The sequence below is a fragment of the Salvia miltiorrhiza genome, chromosome 3 (assembly GCF_028751815.1).
Source record: "Salvia miltiorrhiza cultivar Shanhuang (shh) chromosome 3, IMPLAD_Smil_shh, whole genome shotgun sequence".
In the NCBI taxonomy this organism is placed as follows: Eukaryota; Viridiplantae; Streptophyta; class Magnoliopsida; order Lamiales; family Lamiaceae; genus Salvia; species Salvia miltiorrhiza.
Genome location: NC_080389.1, coordinates 23,023,661 through 23,043,760, shown reverse-complemented (window position 1 = coordinate 23,043,760; position 20,100 = coordinate 23,023,661). Strand labels below are relative to the sequence as shown.

General features: G+C 35.3%; 1 long non-coding RNA gene across 2 annotated transcripts; it reads left to right on the top strand.

Annotated features, from left to right (window-relative positions):
* Nucleotides 1–700: 700 nt before the first annotated feature.
* On the top strand, nt 701–1,988 carry LOC131015637 (uncharacterized). 2 transcript variants are annotated; one of them, XR_009098616.1, is made up of 3 exons: nt 701–852; nt 1,214–1,381; nt 1,477–1,988. It is a non-coding gene; the product is annotated as an uncharacterized LOC131015637 (long non-coding RNA). The 2 variants fall into 2 exon arrangements; XR_009098615.1 differs by lacking the exon at nt 701–852 and having other exon boundaries at nt 859–1,381.
* The last annotated feature ends 18,112 nt before the right edge of the window (nt 1,989–20,100 follow it).

Below are 20,100 nucleotides of genomic sequence, written 5' to 3'. Positions count from 1 at the left end.
GAGAGAGGTTTAGGTGAGAGATTTGGGTCTTTAATTTGCATTGAATCGAGGTCTCCGGCCACCATTTTATAACGCGTCGCTCGACCTCCGCCCACCTCCGCCTCGACGTCCTTCTGCCCTGCCGTGAAGATCTGCCTTCACCGGCCGATCTGTACCAGCAGGAATTCAGCCTCCGCCGCTGTCCTTCGCCATCACACCTCCGCCGCCGTCTCTGCAGGGAATCAGCCACCGGTTTGAGGTATGTAATTTCAGTTAATTTTGTTTTAATTTCAGTTAATTAATTTTATTATAAATCAGAAAAAAAATAGTATAAATTGTCACTATGAGCTCTCTGAGAAACCTTGATTTTTTTCTGCCTGTAGCTGCCCTAGACTGTAGATTTTGCAGATGGTTTTGTGCTGTTCAGAGCTGATGCAGATTGTTATTTGGTATTTATTTTCTGAAGGAATTTTGTAATAGAAAAGGGGGCTTAAGCTCAAGATTAAGCCGAATTCTCCTGTGGGGTGATTGAAGCCGAATTCTTCCTCCTGTGGGGTGATTGAAGCCGAATTCTTCCTCAGCTCGGTGCAACAAGCCTTGAAATGAAGGATGATTAAGCCGAATTCTCACTACATGATCTGTTTACAAACACTGCAGCTATATATTGTTGGAACACTATATACATAAATAATGAGTCCTAAAAAACTGTTGAATTAATGCTTGCTCTCTTCACGCATGCCACAGTTGCATTTTTGAAGTCACTTCAACGAACGCGTTCTCGTTGCAGGGGATCGTGAGGCCTCCCATGGGGTGATTGAAGCCGAACTCGTCCTCAGCTCGTCGCAGCAACGCTTGAAATGAAGGGTGGTTGAGGTACGATAAAGGCACCACATACCTTCTCCTCTGAACTTCTCCTACATAAACTGCTATATGCCCTTTAGGCACATCTGTTTGGTTTCTGTTAGAAAGAATGAAGCTTGTGGAATTGTTTTATAAACTTCTTCAGTATACGTTTTCTTTATCTTTTTAAATTCCTGATTTTGAGTATTAGGCATAAAGTTAGACTTAAAGATCACCACTCTAAACATATTTCCTTTTGTCACGTTTCTATCTACATGTATGTGGTTGTTGCTCCTGAACCAGTACCAATTTTTGTTCTCTCCAGGTATGACTGTTGTCACAGTAATTAAATGATCTAACTATGATGTTGTTGGGATGTTTTTGATGTCTGAAGGAAGATCATTGGAGCAAGATACTTCAACAAGTGATATAGTGCCGTTGTCGGGAACAAACTGTGCTTGAAGAGGGAGAGCCTCTCAGCTACATTGTTGCCTCTACACAAGGCGTACCCCGTCATCTCTGCTGCATCGGCCAAAGCTGGCAACGCATCAGCTGATGAGGCGTAAGTTGATGTACATTATTGCTGATAATAATCAATCACTGGAATCCTATTGCTGCTGTTTTTTTTTTCATCAAGAAATGTTGTGAAAAATGTAGCTTGCTCTGCAAATCTGGCACCTTGAATCCACGGAAGGCGAAGGGGAAGTTTTGGTGTGCCTACGAGGGGACAACGCGAGAGTTGACAAGGGCGAGCAAGCTGCCTTGGCTGGTGCAGTAGGGATGGTTTTAGCTAACAATGAGGCTTCTGGTAATAAAATTCTTGCTGATCCTCGTGTTCTCCCTGCATCACACATCAACTTTTCCGATGGCCTCGCCCTTTTCTCCTACATCAACTCAACGAGGTTCGAATCATGAATCATGAATCATGGATCCTATTGAAAGCTTTTTCTGACATGGAGAAGTTCTTGCTTTCTTTGACCTTTCGAAAGCTTCTCGGAACTATTATGACTTGTGGATTTTGAATGTAGGATTCTCTATGAAAAATACTATTATGGTGTAGCTTTTTAGATGTTCATTATGGTGTTGGGAGATGTTGTAAAACAATGGATCTTATTTTGTGGATGATGGATTATTAGTTGTTATCAATGTTTAAATGAGCATTTTTAGTATGTGTTAGTTTGTTATTTTATGGTACAATGAATTCATATTTATAAATATAAAAGCAGGAAAAAATAAATAAAATAGGAAATATTATATTCAAATTATGAAAAAGCATAGATGACGGTTTTCAACTGTCATCTATATACCTAAAATATGTCAAAAAAACGCCCAAAAATGACGGTTTTCAAGCAATTAATGACGGTCAAAAAATGTCGTATATGTTAATATACATGGCGCTTATCGGTTTTACATGACGGTCAAAAAGCGTCAAGAAAAAAAATATGAGTATCATGTATTGTACAATATTTGACGGTTTCAAACCGTCAAGTATAGATACAGAACTGTCAAGAAAACTGATCATACATGACGGTTGTTAACCGTCATCTATACTAGGGGTTATTCTTGACACCACTCTACTTGACAGTTCTGAAAGGGCATAGATGACGGTTTTTAGGCGTCATCTATGAGCGTTTTTCTTGTAGTGTCAATACCCTCTTTCTGTGTGAATCCCCTAGCCACAAGTCTAGCCTTGTATCTGATTTCACCATTTACTTCAATCTTCTTTTTAAAGATCCACTTACAGCTGACACACTTTTGATGTTTTGGCTTGTCTACCAATTCCTAGATATTGTTATTTAATAATTAATCCAGATCTTCTTGCATTGCTCTAAGCCAAAATTTGCTCTCCTTTCCATTTACAGCTTTAATGTAATTCTTTGGCTCATTGTAGTCAACTTCTTCAGCTACATTCAGGGCATATGATATCAAGTCAGCATGCCCAAATCTATCAGGTGGCCTTGTATTCCTCATTGTTCTGTCTCTTGCCAAAAAGTAGTCTTGCAAGACTCTCTTCTTCATCAGAGTTTTCATTATCTGGCTCCACCTGATTCTCTTGATCTGCATTTTCTCCATTTTCATCTGACCTGTGGCTATTTTTCTCTTCTCCTAGTGTCTACACCTGAATTCTAGTACCACTGTCAGCTTTTGGGTCATCACTATCCTTCTTCAGAAAAGGCATTTGATTCTCCCCGAATACTACATCTCTACTTATGAGTGTTTTCTGCCTTCCAGACTCTAAACACTAGAGTTTGTATCTTTTTATCCCTTCTGGATATCCAATCATGACACACTTTAAAGCTCTGGGGTCCAGTTTATCTTGTTTGTGGTGAACATAAGCCATGCACCCAAAACTCATGAGATATGAGTAGCTTATTTCATTTCCTGTCCAGATCTGTTATGGTATCTTGAAGCCTATGGCAGATGATGGGCACCTGTTGATCAAATGACAAGCAGTATGAACTGCTTACCCCCAAAATTTCTTGGGTAAACCAGAGCCTGCAAGCATATTTCTCACCCTCTCAAGGATGGTCCTATTCATCCTCTCCACCAAGCCATTTTGTTGTGGATTGGCTGATACAGTGAGGTGTCTCTTGATGCCTTTATCTCTGCAGAACTTTTGAAATTCCTCGGATAGGAAATCTAGCCCATTGTCAGTTCTCAAACATTTCAATTTGATCCCTTTCTCATTCTTAACAGCAGCATGCCATTCTGTAAACTTTTGAAATGCCTCAAATTTGGCTTTTAGGATGTATATCCATAGCTTCCTTGAATGATCATCAATCAAGGCCATATAATACCTTCCTCCACCCATAGTTTCAGTTCTTGATGGACCCCACAGATCACAGTGTACATAATCAAGAACATGGTTGGAGAATTTCTTGCTAGTGCCATATGGTAGCTTCTTGATTTTACCCATAATGCATTCTTCACATGCATTAATTTTGAATTTCTGATGATGCTTTAATCTGCCCATCTTCAGTAGCTCATTGAGGCCACTTTCTCCAACATGGCCAAGTCGTTTGTGCCATAGCTCATATTCATCCGATGAGCTTACTTCAGTCTCTCCTATGATGGTTTCTCCATCCAAGTAGTAAAGGCTTTTCTTCCTTACTGCCTTCATCATAACATCAGAATGCTTCATAACCATCAAAGTTCCCTTTTCAGATTTAAACCAGAAACCTTTCTCTTCCAACATCCCAAGAGATATGAGATTTCTCTTGAGATTTGGAATATATCTCACATCGGCAAGGATCCTTACAGCACCATCATACATTCTCATTTTTATGCTGTCTACTCCTTTAACTGCACGACCTCCATCATTTCCAAGCAAGACTGATCCCAGTTCGCCATATTCAAGATTGATGAACCAATCATTGTAGGGACACATATGGAATGTGCACCCTGGATCAAGAATCCAATCATTTCCAAAATGATTGTCTGATACATTTAGAACTTCAGCATTTTCACAGTGCTAATCTCTGCAGCATTGGTTGGCTGTTGCTTCTGAGCTTGCTTTCTCTTCCAAGAGTAGCAATCTTTCTTTAGATGCCCAACTTTCTTACAATGATAGCATTTTCTGGTTTCCTTTTCATCAGATTGTTTTGCAGTATTCTGATAAGACATCTTGCCCACCTTTCTTCTTCTTCTTCTTCTTGAATTTCCGTTTGATGTTTAGGCTTTCTCCTGCATTTTCTTGCTTATCATCTGATTGCTTCTGCAACTCCTTAGTTTTGAGAGCTGACTGGACTTCTTCCATGGTTATGGTTGTTTCTCTGCCATACATCATGGCATCCTTTAGACGCTCATACGAACGAGGCAAGACATTTAACAGTATGATAGCCTTGTCCTCATCTTCAAGCTTGACTCCAATGTTCTCCAGATCATCCACTGTTTTGTTGAACTCATCCAGCTGATCTAGAACACTTCTTTCATCTGAAATCTTGAAAGAGTAGAGTCTATGTTTGGTATATAAACGATTTGCTAGAAATTTTGTCATATACAAATTCTCTAGCTTCTCCCAAACACCAGCTGCACTATTTTCCTTTGCAACTTCCCTTAGCACCTTATCGCTCAAACATAAAATGATAGTGCTATGTGCCTTCTCCAAGATTTCGATTCTCCTCTCTTTCGGGATAGAATACGGTAGGAACTTTTCCCCTTTCAGTGCATCCACCAAGCTTTGTTGTACAAGAATTGCCCTCATTTTGATTCTCCACAATTCGAAATCATTTTTGCCCGTAAACTTCTCCGCATCATACTTCGCAGTCGCCATTTCAATCAGATCCGATCGTCTCCGCCTTCCTCGGTTCCCACAGACGGCGCCAAATGAAAGAATTCACATCAAATACACAAGAACTTATGTGATTTGCAGGCTGAGACTAATGGCAAAGGATTTAAACTTTGCAAGAATGAAAACGAAAACAAAACGACAATGCAAACAGAATTTACGTGGTTCAGCCACAAGGCCTACGTCCACGGGAAAGATATTGATGAATTCACTATCAACCAGAGAAAAGAAATTACAGATTACAAGTATGAGAAACGACAGTTGCTCTTAGCTACGACCACTGTTGCAATCCTCTCAACTCTCTCAATTCAATGACATTCACACTGAATCTAAACTCACTGAATTGAATTGACAACAGACTCCACAAAATGAGAAAAAAGCAAGCTAAAATACTCTCTCAGCTATCCACAGATCTACGACCATGAACTCTCGAGCAAAATAGCTTTCATATCTGTTATAACCAACTAACATGCAAAACTGTGATATTGCATGGTCCTCCAAGTTGTTACAAATATCAGATATGCCCTTCCACTTCAATCAATTTGTGTAGTCACATACCCAACAAAAACAAACTAACTATCAACATGATATCTGAATCTGAAGTGATGATAACCAAGTTGATCCATCCTAACCAGAGCAAGTACTACAAATAAAACAAGCTTAACAAATTAGTATTAATTAGTCAACTTTATTTATTGTAATAATCTAGATTAATTAGCTTAAGACCAAATAACTAAAAACGAGATTTCTTATTGAGTTTATCATGTTCTATTCTAACATCGTATATTAAAAATTTAGACATATCAAGTACTAAGTTTCACTAATTGTATATAGTTTAGGTGAGAAAAATTATACTCATTCCATTAATTCAACATGCGAAATTTATCATTTCGGGACGCTCCCAAAAACATTCATTTTTTTTCTTATTTTTGAACACAATTCCACTCATAATAAAATTGGATTCTTCTCTACTCATACACATTCACCTAATATGCATATGTTAAAACTCTTGTCACTAAAAATGTGCATATTTTTGGAGGATAGAGAGATTATCATATTCAAGAAGTTGAGATTTGATTATGAATGCACTAAAAGATAGTACTCACAAAGATCTAGATGGAAAAACTTTTTACCAGGGATTGATGCACAGTAGAATTTTTTTTATTATTTAATTGAGGTGGTCTCCCGTACACCCTAGTGTACCGTACACTCGAGTTGTACTCGACCCGAATCCTGAGCCAGTTAGACTATCCTGACCCATTTTTTTTAAATGACACTAACACTCACACGATCTTAAAATAACACTAACACTATTTTGTTTTACAAATGACACTATTTCGAAAATAACAATAACACTATTTTGTTTTACAAATGATACTATTTCGAAAATGACACTAACACTATATTGAAATGACAATAACACTATGTGTAAAATGACACTAACACTATATTGAAATAACACTAGCACTACATGTAAATGATACTAACACTATAGCGAAATGATACTAATACTTGACATTTGGGTAGGATAGTTCAGTTGGGTCAGGATTCGGGTTGGGTACGACTCGAGTGTACCGTACACCCACGTGTACAGGAGATTTTGTGTATTTAATTGTATTGATGTGTAAATTAAATTTAATATCCTAAAAAATAAAAGACAAATAAGATTAAAATCCAAAAGAGTTTATAAGAATAAAGTTATATTCGGACTGTGTGGGCTAACATCTAAATCACAGTGCCTCCTCAAAGTCAAATGAGAAAATTTTCAGAGATTAGGTATAATTGTACTCCCTCCGTTCCACGAAGCATGACCCAGTTTCCTTCTTGATTTGTTCCACGAAGCTTGACCTATTTCTAAAAATGACAAAAAAATTACCTTTTATTCACCTTTTCACTTTTTCACCTATCACACTTAACATATAAAATATCAATTTCTTAATTCTCGTGCCGAAAAGAACTAGGTCATGCTTTATGGGACGGATGAAGTATATACGACGCTTCTAAATATCTAGAAAAAAAAACATACTTATAAATTGTCGAAATGACTCTTTCAGTCCCTCTAAAAAGATAGCATACTCCTAAATTGCTTACTAATTGAAAATTAAATTTCAAATAGAGCCTATTAATCATTGCAAAATCCGTAAGGCGCGTATGTATATTGTAGTACTCATTAGTAGGGTTGTAAATAAATTAAGCCGCTCGCGAACTATTCGGAGCTCGATTTGAAAAAAGTTCGTTCAAGTTCATCTAAAGAAGCTAGGTAAATAAACAAACCAAACTTGAGTTTAGTAGTATTCGACTCGTTAGCTCGTGAACATGTTCGTCAAGTGATTCACCTTGAAAAATATAAATTATTAGTAGACAAAACTTATATTTAGCCACTAAAATCAATAATAATTGTATTAAATCTCTAAATAATTTTGTTTGTTATAAGAAAATAATTAATATATTTATTATTTTGAATAAAATAACTTATTTTTAAAATAAAATAATCAATATTTTGAATATAAATATAAATTTAGAAAATTTGTATAGGCTCAATTAGGCTCGTGAGCCGCTCATGAGCCTTAAAGTATTCGGTAAATAAAGTTCGGGATTCGATTCGATACTAAACAAACCAAATTTGAGCACATCGGTAAATAAAGTTCGGGATTCGATTCGATACTAAACAAACCAAATTTGAGCACACCACTATTCGGTTCGGCTCGGTTCGATTACACCCCTACTCATTAGCCTAGCTCCGTCACCTTTTTACATTTTAAACTTTTAATTATTTCAACTTTAACTCTATTCCTCTCACAAATTAAAATAAAAGTGGGTTCCACTACTTTTTCTTTCAATCATACTTACCTAAATTTTCATGCTCGAACAATCTAAGACAACAAACTAAAACATTTATTATGGGATGGAGGGAGTATTTAAATTTATCTAAAAAAATTATTGATTTTTTATTTTGTAATTAAATTTCGTTAATCCATTTGTGGCTATAATATAATTAAGGACCATTTTATCTGTAGACTTGTAGTTACACCAGAAAAAGTATTTCAAACAGTTAAATGTAATAGTATCATCACGTACCACCACCACGAGTTTATTAATAATGTGGATACTGGAAATTACAAAAAGGAAAGTAGTGGAGATGGAATATCATTATAAGCATTGGAATAAATGAATAAACGTTTATATGTGATCAATATTAAACAAAAACTTTATTTATATTAAAAATAAAAAATCGCTTTCGTCACTTAATTTAATTTATAATTAAAGTAATTGCAATATCTGTTAGGATTTTAAAAATAGGAGAGTGAAATTATAATTTTGTAAAAAATAGTATTAAGTTTGGAATCATATGGACGATATTGCAAAATTATATATAAAATAATATTAGAATAAAAATAAAAATACAATCTAAATATAAAAAAAATTATCAGAACGATCATCGAGTCGTGCTTGGTGTTTGGCTCTGTGCCTACCTAAATTTGAATCTGATCGATCGATGGAGGTGCAGTTTAGTTTATAGGTTCGGTGCAATTAGTTATTGATTTAATGTAATTACTTATGAGTTAAGTGGTAGAGAATGATAGTACTATTCGATCATGAACATCTACGATAAATGCATAATCTTATCAAATGAATGCATCATCTAGGTTCGAACCTCATAAGAGGCGAGGATTTCATTTTTCTTAATATAGTAAATTTTACTGTGAATGCAATAGCTTTATATGTCAGTGCATTGTTCGTACAGTATCATGAAAAATATTATTTATTATAGTATATTTGTAATGAAAAAGAAAAGAGAAGAAAACAAAGGTGTGAAATGAAAGTGGAATTGTGGGCGAGTGATGAACCCTGGCCAACCAGCCAAGGAGCATGGGGTGGCTTAAGGTGCCCCAAACCCTAATCTCATTTATGTCTTGATACGCCAAAGACACCCTGACCCACTCCCATCTGCGCGCGCTAACTACGACTATTCTATTTTCTTTCTTTTTCTGTTTACTTTACACACACACACACACACACACACACACACACATATATATATATATATATATATATATATATTCTAATTTCAATAACTAATTAAACAACTCAAGTAATTGGAGTTATGCAAGATCTCGAGTGATCTATATCCTAGGCGTGAACTGACCCTAGAGAGCTAGAAGATTTATTATTTCATAGGTCGAATATTAATTTCATGTTACATCTCAATCCATATAATGTAACATCAATTGTGTAATCAACAACTAGTGATATATATTGGGTCCATAGTGATTTGTAGAGATACATACCCATTAATAAAACACACACGCACATATATATGTATATTGATGTCTTTATCATAACAACACTTACACTAAGATTGAAATTAATTTTTAAAAAGACCAAAAGCAAAACTCTATATGTAGATTAGGAAACTCGAGTGAAACTAATTTACTAATTAAATCACAATATTTCCCAATCCTTGTTACTTGTTAGTACTTATAATTGCATGCTTCTTTCCATCCCACGTTATGAAACCCTCATTAGTTAACGGCAAAAACGATAATGTATCTTCTCTAATTAGGACTGAGTCATATAAGTCATATTGGGGATTGAAACTCAATATTTGCCATTCATCTTAAAAACACACATTTTTTGGCTATTTTTTGCATTTTTAAACTGTATTGCCTTTAATTTGGACGGACCGAATCGGATTGGGCGCGTGAATTAAACGCGGGTTCGTGTGGTACTTTTGACACTAATGTTACAATTTGTGCCAAAAGTACCGAATTATTTAGAACAAAAAAATACCAAGTAATTAATTTGGTACTTTTGGCACTAATATTGTCATTTGTGCCAAAATTACCAAATTATTTAGAACAAAAAATACTAAGTAATTTGGTACTTTTGACACTAATATTGTCATTTGTGCCAAAAGTACCAAATTACTTGATTTTTTTTTTCTGTTCGTACTTTTGGCATTAATATTTTCATTTGTTCTAAGTAATTTGGTACTTTAATTTGACACAAATTATAACATTAGCGCCAAAAATACCAAATTATTTAGTATTTTTTTTCTTTCTTTTTGTTGGTACTTTTGGCACAAATTATAACATTAGTGTCAAAAGTACCATCGGAACCCAATCTGGTCCGCTCAATTAAGGACAATACAGTTCTAAATTATAAAATATGGCCAAAATTTTATATTTTTAAAATGGATGGCCAAATATTAAGTTCTATTGCTCAATATTACTATATCAAATGTTGGCCCATTAGGATTTACCAATTAGAATTTTTACTAATTTCAATTAAAATCATTAAGTTTTTTATTAAAACTTAGTTAGAATGTATATTTGAGAGGGCTGGATCACTTTCCTAAACGAACGTTGAATAAACATTAAACATAAGCTAGATGCAAGCCTCATATTCATATATAGTCGGCAATCCACCTATCTTTTTGTACTCATATAATTGGTATTCATGCACAATTAGAAAAAAAATAAATATATATGAGAAAAGATAATTAAGTAAAATGTGACAAAACACACACACACACATCACACTCAATTGGCCCACTCCTCTTATCCTATACGTGGATCTGAAAATTCTTTTTCAGACTCGTATGTCCGAATATTACACTGACCGACAACATGTGTGTGACACTTAATTTTATACTACTAGATATTCTTATTTCAATTATATGACCTGATTAAATTTATGATTTTATTTTCAAATTAAACATAATTATCATCCGTTGGAAGTTCCTGGACTTATTGATGAACCGGATTCAATGGTTCATTATCATTACTACTTTGTGACTACTAGGTCTTCATAATTCACATCATTGAATAAAAAACATAATATGAATTAAATTGGAGGTATGTATTTATTTTTTGTATTAATTAAAATGGGAAATGAAAATGGAGAAGAAATAGTGAGCCCCCGACACATTGGAGCGGAGCTCCCTCTTGATGAGTCACTCCATTTTGTGTCTACATCTCTACCACATGTGGGCTTCTCAACTCTTTATAATGCCACCTCCACTTGTTTAATTATTTCTCACTTTTTCCTTGCATTATATCATGGATTTTATTTTTTGCCATAGTTTTTTATGCTATTATTTAATTTTTATATCATTGCATTGTATCAGGAATTAGTGCTATTGTCATTGTTTCCACATCAACTAACACAATCATTCAAAATAAATGATGTCAACAAAAGCAATATGAAGCTTATATACGTTTTTCTATTTTCATTCTCATTTAATTTATTGTTATGTATTGTATTTATTTAATCTCCCATGATCAATCTATGGGACCTCAAGTATTATACATACTGCAGTTTAAGGTATATATCATATTCATAGTTGTTGAGATGAATTAATTATGTTAAATATAATGATTTGAAATCTTGATTGTATGTATGGCATTTTCATATGAAGGTTCAAACTCGAGATCTTGAAGAGCACTTGGGATCCAGTACTGTCTTGTCTTTTGGTTCTACCATTTTTAATTTTTAAAATATATTTTTAACATCTTCTTCAATTTTAATTTTTTGTATTTTAATTTATTTTTCTACTTATTAACTAAGATTTATTATCCTCATCATTTAGAGAATATAATAATTTTTAGCATTTAATTTTAATTCTATAGTTAATAACTGGTTTTTATAATTGCTAAAATTCAAAACTAGCTAGGATATATAACTTAAAAAAAAAAAATTGAGCTATAATTTTTAGTAATGATTAAATATTATTAAAATAAAAAATTTAATAATGGGATACAAAAACTATCGAGACATTAGATCGGAACCGAATAAAGAGACAGACTATTACAATATGTGTTATATGTTTTATCTCTACTATTTAATTATTGTTTCGACTTTAAAAATCTAGCTAGAAAGCGAGGCTTTTTCGATCTTACCCATCAGTAATGTCTAGCTATTTTTAGATACAGAGATTAAAAAAAGTATAATTAGTGTATAAAGTGATAGTTAATGAAAGATATTTAAGGAATAATTAAGTGTGTGTAGGCTCACTATCAATAACATTTTAAATGATTAATTTTTACTAAAAAAATTATGAAACATTACTAGTGAGACGTCTCAATATAATAATTGAAAAATTAATGGGACGGTGGGAGTATGATCAATGATCACTTAATTACTTTTCCTATCTAATTATTCGAAAATATGTTTATTAAATTATTAAATTAATTTAAGAGTTAACTAAGTACTGTTCAAGATATGTTAAAAGAAGAACTAGGAATATACATGTATAGAAATCCAAAACACAAATCTATTCAAATATTTAACGCAGTTAATAATTAAGTCTTACTCTTCTTCAAGTTAAATCTTAATTAAATTAGTCAAAAGGGATCTCTGCATAAGTCGTAGTTGGACCTATAACAGGATCAGATCAACAGCAAATCCAGCTAGCTTTAACCACATCAAATTCTCTTGCATGTAAAATGTTTATTATGTTAGTGAACTCTTAAACTTACCCCACTTGTCTTAATTAAACCATTAAGTTTATAATCTCTGCAGTTTATGTTGTTACTAGTGTTGGATGGTAGTGCATGTGTGAAACCACCACCTTTTTTTCTCAACGAATATGCTATATATTTATAAAAAAATTGTACAAGAAATTAAACACGGCTTAATTACTTAACTTATACTCATCAAATGATTCCAAACAGTTTGTGCAATACATATCTGTGACCCAGAAATTGCCTGCCATAAGTTTGTTTAATTGTAGTCAATCCCAGCCAACTCTACTTGTCAGCAGCTGTCTGCTCAAAATATTAAACAAGATTTGGCTGTTTATTATTTAAGTTAACTGTAATTACAGATATTTAATAAAGACCATAATTAAGCTTGTGCTCCACGTAACGCTTATATATAAAAACACTAAAAGTTAAAAATAAAAAATAAAAAATTAAAGAGAATATCATTCATTAAGAATGGACAAGGCTGCAGTACAAGAAAATCGAATTTTATTAATTTAAGCTGAATTTTGTTGGCTCCTAATACTACATAATAATAATAAATAAATAAAACTCACGTTGCCTCTTTCTTTTTTTGTTAGTTTACCAAAATTTTCAACATGCTTATGTTTCCTATTAACCCAAAGCACTACTCAGAATCGTACGTCAAATAGTTTCCATAACGATCAAATATAATAAATCAATTGTATTATATATATAAGGACAACTTTTTAATTTATATATAGTTATCTGAAATAAATATATATGGTTTATATTCATATTCACAAAATGTTTTCTTAGTCAATTTGATTTTTTGAGATAAAAGAATGAATTGTGCCCACATTAAAGGCTTACATAAAGTCATAAACGTCCCTTTATAAAATAATTGAAAAAGTAAAAGTTGGTTTCATCTTACCACCATACCATTGTAAATTAACTATTCAAAACTAATCTTGCTGAGTTTGGCAAGGCTATCGCGCGTGCAGCGTTCACGTAAGGTTATCATGCAGCTTTCCAACGAGATTATTGTGACTCAACTATGATCAATTTTTCAACGACGTTAACTGTAAATCAATCATGATTAATATTTAAATGAGATTGATCGTGAATATTGTAGGCACGAGCAGTGGCGAATTTAGAATTTGTTATTAAGGGGGACGAAATTTATTAAAGCTAGCACGACGTTTGAAAATATCTACACGGGGGTTTGGGGCATTCCGTCAGTTAATTTTTATATCCAAGTAGAATTTTATTGAGTTTAGAATTAGAATCAATCACTTAATATAATAAACAGTTGTTCATAATTTCATTAATTGAATGACAAGTACATTAAAAGCATATAAAGACCTACTTTTATACGTTTTTTTTTTTTGAAAAATTATTTTATCTTCTAAAGAATAAACAAATTTCATTATTAATAGTTCATTAATTTACTTTAACTTGAGGATTGACTCAAATTCAATATTAAAAATTAACTAATATCCGAAAGAAAAATAAGACAAAAATAACACAAACTTAACAAACTAATAGAACAAATAATTGTAAATTGTTAAACAATTAACGTGGATATTATAATTATTAAAAGGGCTAATTGCATCAAAATACACGAATTTTAGTCACTTTTCCATTCTGTACATGAACTTTGAAATTTATATTTATAATCATGAACTTTGCATGTGTTTCAATTTTTCCATAAAATTGAATTCCAACAGTTGGAAAATTGACGTGTCTTTAAACAAGCCACGCGTATGTAAGACATGTCATTACTTAAATCAGCATGGCAATATGAAAATAACGTCGTTTTGATAGTGGTCCTCAAAATTACTGCGTTTCGATGTAGGACGACATCATTTGAGTCATAATCTCGAATTAAAGCCTCAATCTAGGGCATTATAATTTTTACAATCGTAAAAATTGAGGCTTCCGCCATTTTCACCTCAAGTTGAATGCAGTTCTAGGAAGACCGATTATGTGCTTGTATTTGCCATCTCCCTGTTTTTTTCCCTAGACAACAACAATTAACTATGATATTAACACAATACATTAGCCAAAAAATCATGACCTATATATTCTTGATAACCTTCAGATTTTTTTGCTGCCATGACTGGTCCACGTGATCTTCGCTTTAAGGACGAGCCATACTCCTGGCCAGAGCAAGTAAAATAGCGGATCACATTGAAGAGGGATAAGATTCTCGCTGAAGATCAACCTTATTTAAGAAGCATTTCACCTACAATAGTCAGAAAGGCAAAGCATAGAAGCATTTCATCTTAATTTTTGATGAATTTGTGGCCGGAGCACCACACTTGCATCTCCGTGAGTATGTGGATGAAGGAAATTGGCCGGAATTATCAGAGGTTACGGACGGAGACGACATTTCGAAGTCCTATCAAACCCTAGCAATTGCAAACAAAATCCTATCGGAACCCTAGCAATTGCGAACAAGAATCTTATCGGAACCCTAGGAACTGCAAAATGGAAATAGAAATGGAAATGGGAATGAAGATGTTCTTCATATTTAAACCTAATTTTGTGAATTGGAACAAAACGACATCGTTTATCACTTAAAAAAAAGACATTGTTTCATTTGTCTGACGAAGATTTAACTGGCACACTTCCGACTACCACATAGGATCCATGTCATCATCAAATTGGAGGAAATTCAATTTTAAGGAAAAATTGAAACACATGAAAGGTTCATGATTAAAAATGTAAATTTCAAAATTCGTGTGCAAAATAAAAAATGACTAAAGTTCGTGTATTTTGATGCAATTAACCCTTACTAAAATATTGTATTATATTTTTTCTTGTGTGTATATATATAGGGCCCTATATAGGGGTGGGCTAAAATAGTGATCCACCAATATGATGCGCTGCAACATTTTGTACATTTATTCACGTAACACTATAAATAGAGTTATGTATATATTTTAACATCCACTCATATACACTATACAATAATATATATAATATATATACACACACACACACACATGCATATATGTCTGTGTGAGTGAGGTGTGCGTGTGTGTGTGGAAAGGGGGAGGGTTGGTGGGTGAGTTAGTTTATTATACAAATTAAATTTATTATACTCCATTCGTCCTCATAAAATGTACTCGCTCTGTTCCAATATTAGTGGCCACATTCTTTTCGGCACGGAGATTAAGAAATTGAGTGTTATGTTTTAATTGAGTGTGGCCTACTAAAATTAATGAGTTAATTAAAAGACTTTCTTCCTTCTTTCACTTTCTTCTTCCTGCCTACCTCTCATCCACCGCCTCCCTCCTCCGGCGAAGTCGCCGCCATCAGCCACCCTCGCCTCTCTGTCTGTCACGCCAAACACCCTTAAAATTAATAAATTAATTAAGACCTTCTTCAACCTTTGGGCGATTCTTCTTCTTCTCACTGCTTCTATTCTCCATTTTCTGTGTAAATATAAGAAAATGTTCTCACCCAAAAACCAAAACTCAAATATCAGTGACGATAATTTTTCTAGAGAGCAGAAAAATCAAAAACAGAGGTTGAAGAAATCTAAACCAAAACCAAAAACCAAATCAGAAAAATAAAAAAGAATCAGTGACTGAAGACTAAAGGGCGAGTCGGCGCCACCGTGAATCGACGTCGGCGGTAGATCATCCCTGTCATACAAGGATCCGAAGTTGGGCGAAGCTAGGGCGTCGAGAAAGGGCTGAAATTCACCGAAGGGACAAGGAGTGGCGAATTCCTATGACGAGATGAGGTCTAGTTCTAGGAGGGATAACGTTGTCAATGTACTGCGCGCCACCGCCACCGTCGCCGCCGCTTTGGTTCGATGGTGTAGAACGGCCACGGCCTCCTCGTAAGCTTTATAGGCCATGAAATCTGGGTTTTTCCCAAAAAATCCGCAGAGCAGATCGAAACCCTAGGCCCCCAATCCAGGGCCACGATGAAGGCGCTGGCTCGCCGGATCCTCAGTGGTGGTGGCGGGTGTTGAGAGAGAGAGACGAGAGAGTGCTTTAGGGTTATGGGTGAAATGATTAGAAAATTGAGTTAAGTAGTAGGTTAGAATTATGGTTTAGTTAGTGTTTAATTAGTGACCCTAATTAAGTGTAAATATTCCTTATTTTATAAAGTAGCCATAAATAATGGGACAGATGAAAATAGAATTATGGCCAGTTTTAATGGGATGGAGGGAGTATCTATATATTTCTAAATGACACGAGTTTTAATAAAGTAGTTGAATATGTTGTGAGTGAAGTAACAGTCCTACTTTATTGTGGGTCAATTTTTTTTATCAAAAATACACTGAATACATTTTATGTGGACAGACGAAAATGACAAATTATATACATTTTACGAGGACGTAGAGAGTATATGCCCTAATAAAATACTTTTATGAGGACGGATGGAGTATATGTCTTGATAGAATACTATGAAATCACTATGAAAATTATGAATTCAAAAAAATGAAAATTTTGCCACCTATTTGAATCATGGAGCACAAATTCATTCATAAAGTTATAATATTCATTGTCAAATGATTGAAATAATTCTTATTTCAATATAGACCTAGACTCATTTGAACTAATCTTTATATATGAATCAACACTTATTTATTAAATTAATTTTTATTAAAAAGAGAAAGAGAAAAAACGAACCAAGAACCCTTGAGTGCACAATCAACAAACTAAGGGCCGAGCCTCATTAAAACCCTTTTTAAGGCAAACCTGGTCGGAAAATCCTTAAAAGGGAAAAAGAGTACTCGTCTAAACAAGGAGCTGTGTGGGAACGGAAGTGAGACAACTTCAGAGATTCCGGCCGAACCATCACCCCTAAGCAGCTCGGTTCCCGAACACATCAAAGCAAACCAACAAAGGAGAACAAGCAAAGAACAAGCAAAAACACAACCAACCAAAAAGGAACCAAAATGAAAACCAGAAAAAGCACGACACCAGCCACAACTAGCGAAGCTAAAAGGAAAATCAGCAGACCAAGAAAAACCATGTAAACGGAAGAAGTAGGAATCATCCCAACACCAACAGACAACCGAAACCCCAACGAAGCAACCGCATCTGTCGCGAGAAGCATCCAACCTATTCGAAACAAACACTAACACCTTAAAGCACCATTCTAACAAAGCTATGGGTAGAAAAATCACGATCCACCGCATGTTTAATATCGCCAATCACATAAGGCCACCATCCCTCTTGTCTATCATCATTGGCCATTATGTCCGCGGGGTGATTTCCTTCCCGAAAGATGTGAGTAATAATCAAAGAAAAACCATGAAGACGACGAAGAACCTGCTTCCAAGAAGCTAAGAAACGCCAGGGAACATTCGTGGAGCGATTCTCCAACAACCGCACCACATACATCGAATCGGACTCAACCCAAAGATGAAGCCAGCCACGATCATGAGCAATATTAATAGCAGTAATAACCGCGAGAAGCTCAGCTTCAAAAGCAAACCCACTACCACCCTTGATGTGAAAACAGCCACGGACATAAGCAAAATTATCCCTAAAAACTCCTCCCGCGGCAATACGACCAGGAGCCCCTTTAGCAGAGCCATCGGTGTTGACCTTAATCCAATGAGTCACCGGAGGCCACCAATAAACCTCCACCATGCGAGGGGGAGGAGCAGCTCGACTGCCAATTCCAAGACTTCTAACAATCACGTAGTCAATCCAATTATTCTTGATGGTACCAAGCCGTGAAAAATTAGAATCCATCTCTTTAAAATAAGCTTTAACAAAAGTAAGAATCGACCGAGCCTCAAAACGGAGATCATCGAAAACAATCGCATTCCTACAGTCCCATATCTTCCACAGGATCGAAATAATGCCTCCTTTCCAAAAAGCCAAAATTTGGGGGCTGAAGCAAGCATTCCAAGCCAGCACTAAAAAAGTGTGAATATCCAAGCAACTTAACAGATCCGTTTTATGAAACCAGACCAGAAACGTTTCCCAAATGTAACTAATCCGAGGACAGCTCCACATGATATGCTCAATGGTTTCAGCATCCATATAACAAAAGGGACAACCATTAGGAGTGACCATACCTTGTCTAACGAGAGTATCCAAGGTTGGAAGACGCCCATGAAGAATCCTCCAGCATAAGATCGAACGACGAATAGGAATGTACGGTTCCCAAATCCATGTCCCCCATTTCACCATAGTGTAACGATGACAATTCTTGGAGAAGGCTAAAGCCGCCGAGACATCCCCCTTGAGCGAATGCTTCCAATATCTAGAATCTTTTTCCTCGCTCATAGGAATCAATAAAATATCAGCCACCACCTCAGGAAAATAATTCACAAACGAAGGCGAGAAATGCCACAGACCATCGTAGTAGTAATCTTTCACAGAGAAATGGAGAAAATCATGCATGTAGTGAGGAATTTTGAGCTTATCCACCAAAATGTAACCCAGCCAATCATCCTTCCAAAAATAAGTATTAGCACCATTATTGATGCAAGAGTAAGAATCAACCACCAAGGGATCAATCTCCTGTTTCACGCCGAGCCAAATAGTCGAATTAGCAATATTTTGCTTAGCATGGCTGAAGGTCGTGAGGTATCTGGACCTCATAATCCGATGAGCCCAATCATCACCTTTTAACATCTTCCATGCCAGCTTCATCAAAAAAGATTTATTCATTAAGGTAAAAGAACGAATGCCAAGACCACCTTCCTCTTTAGGAGCGCACACCCGTCTCCAACTAACAGAACAACGCGGTTGCTGATCAATGCTGCCCGTCCAAATGAAATTACAACATTTACGGTCAAGCGAATGCAATAACGATTTAGGCCATTTATAAACCATCATCGAATGCACAATCGAACTCTGAATCACAGACCTCACCAAACATAAACGGCCTGCGATAGACAGTTGAATACCTTTCCACCTTGCAAACTTTTGGACAATTTTATCAAAGATCGGCATGAGATACGAGGCCTGCGGACGACCAACAAATATAGGAACTCCCAAATACGTCATCGGAAGATTCCCCACAGAGAAACCCATGACACGCTGAATAGCCCTTCTCCTATCCGTAGTCACGCCCCTAGCGAAGTAGAGATTCGATTTCTCCTGACTGTAAACCTGACCAGAAATCGAACCATAATAATTCAGAATTTCCTTGATCTTTCGAGCATTACGAACCGTAGCAGTGCTAAAAAGAATAATATCATCAGCATAAAATAAGTGTGTTGGAAAATTAGTGGCCCGGCTGAAACCCATCGGACTAAGGTGTCTCGATTCCACACAACTGCTGATAAGGTGACTCAGGACGTCTTCCGCAATCCCAAATAAAATCGGCGACAACGGATCACCCTGCCTAACCCCACGAGAACAAGAGAAGTACCCCGAAAGCTGACCATTGTAAAGAATGGAGAGCCGGGCAGAGCTAAAAATGATCCAAATCCAATTGACGAGAAGGGTCAATCTCCAAAGGGTCAGCGCTCGGGCTTCCATCATCCATGAAAAGAGCCGAGAAGTGCCCGATGATATGTTGCTCAATAATACTCGGATCATAGACATCCACACCATC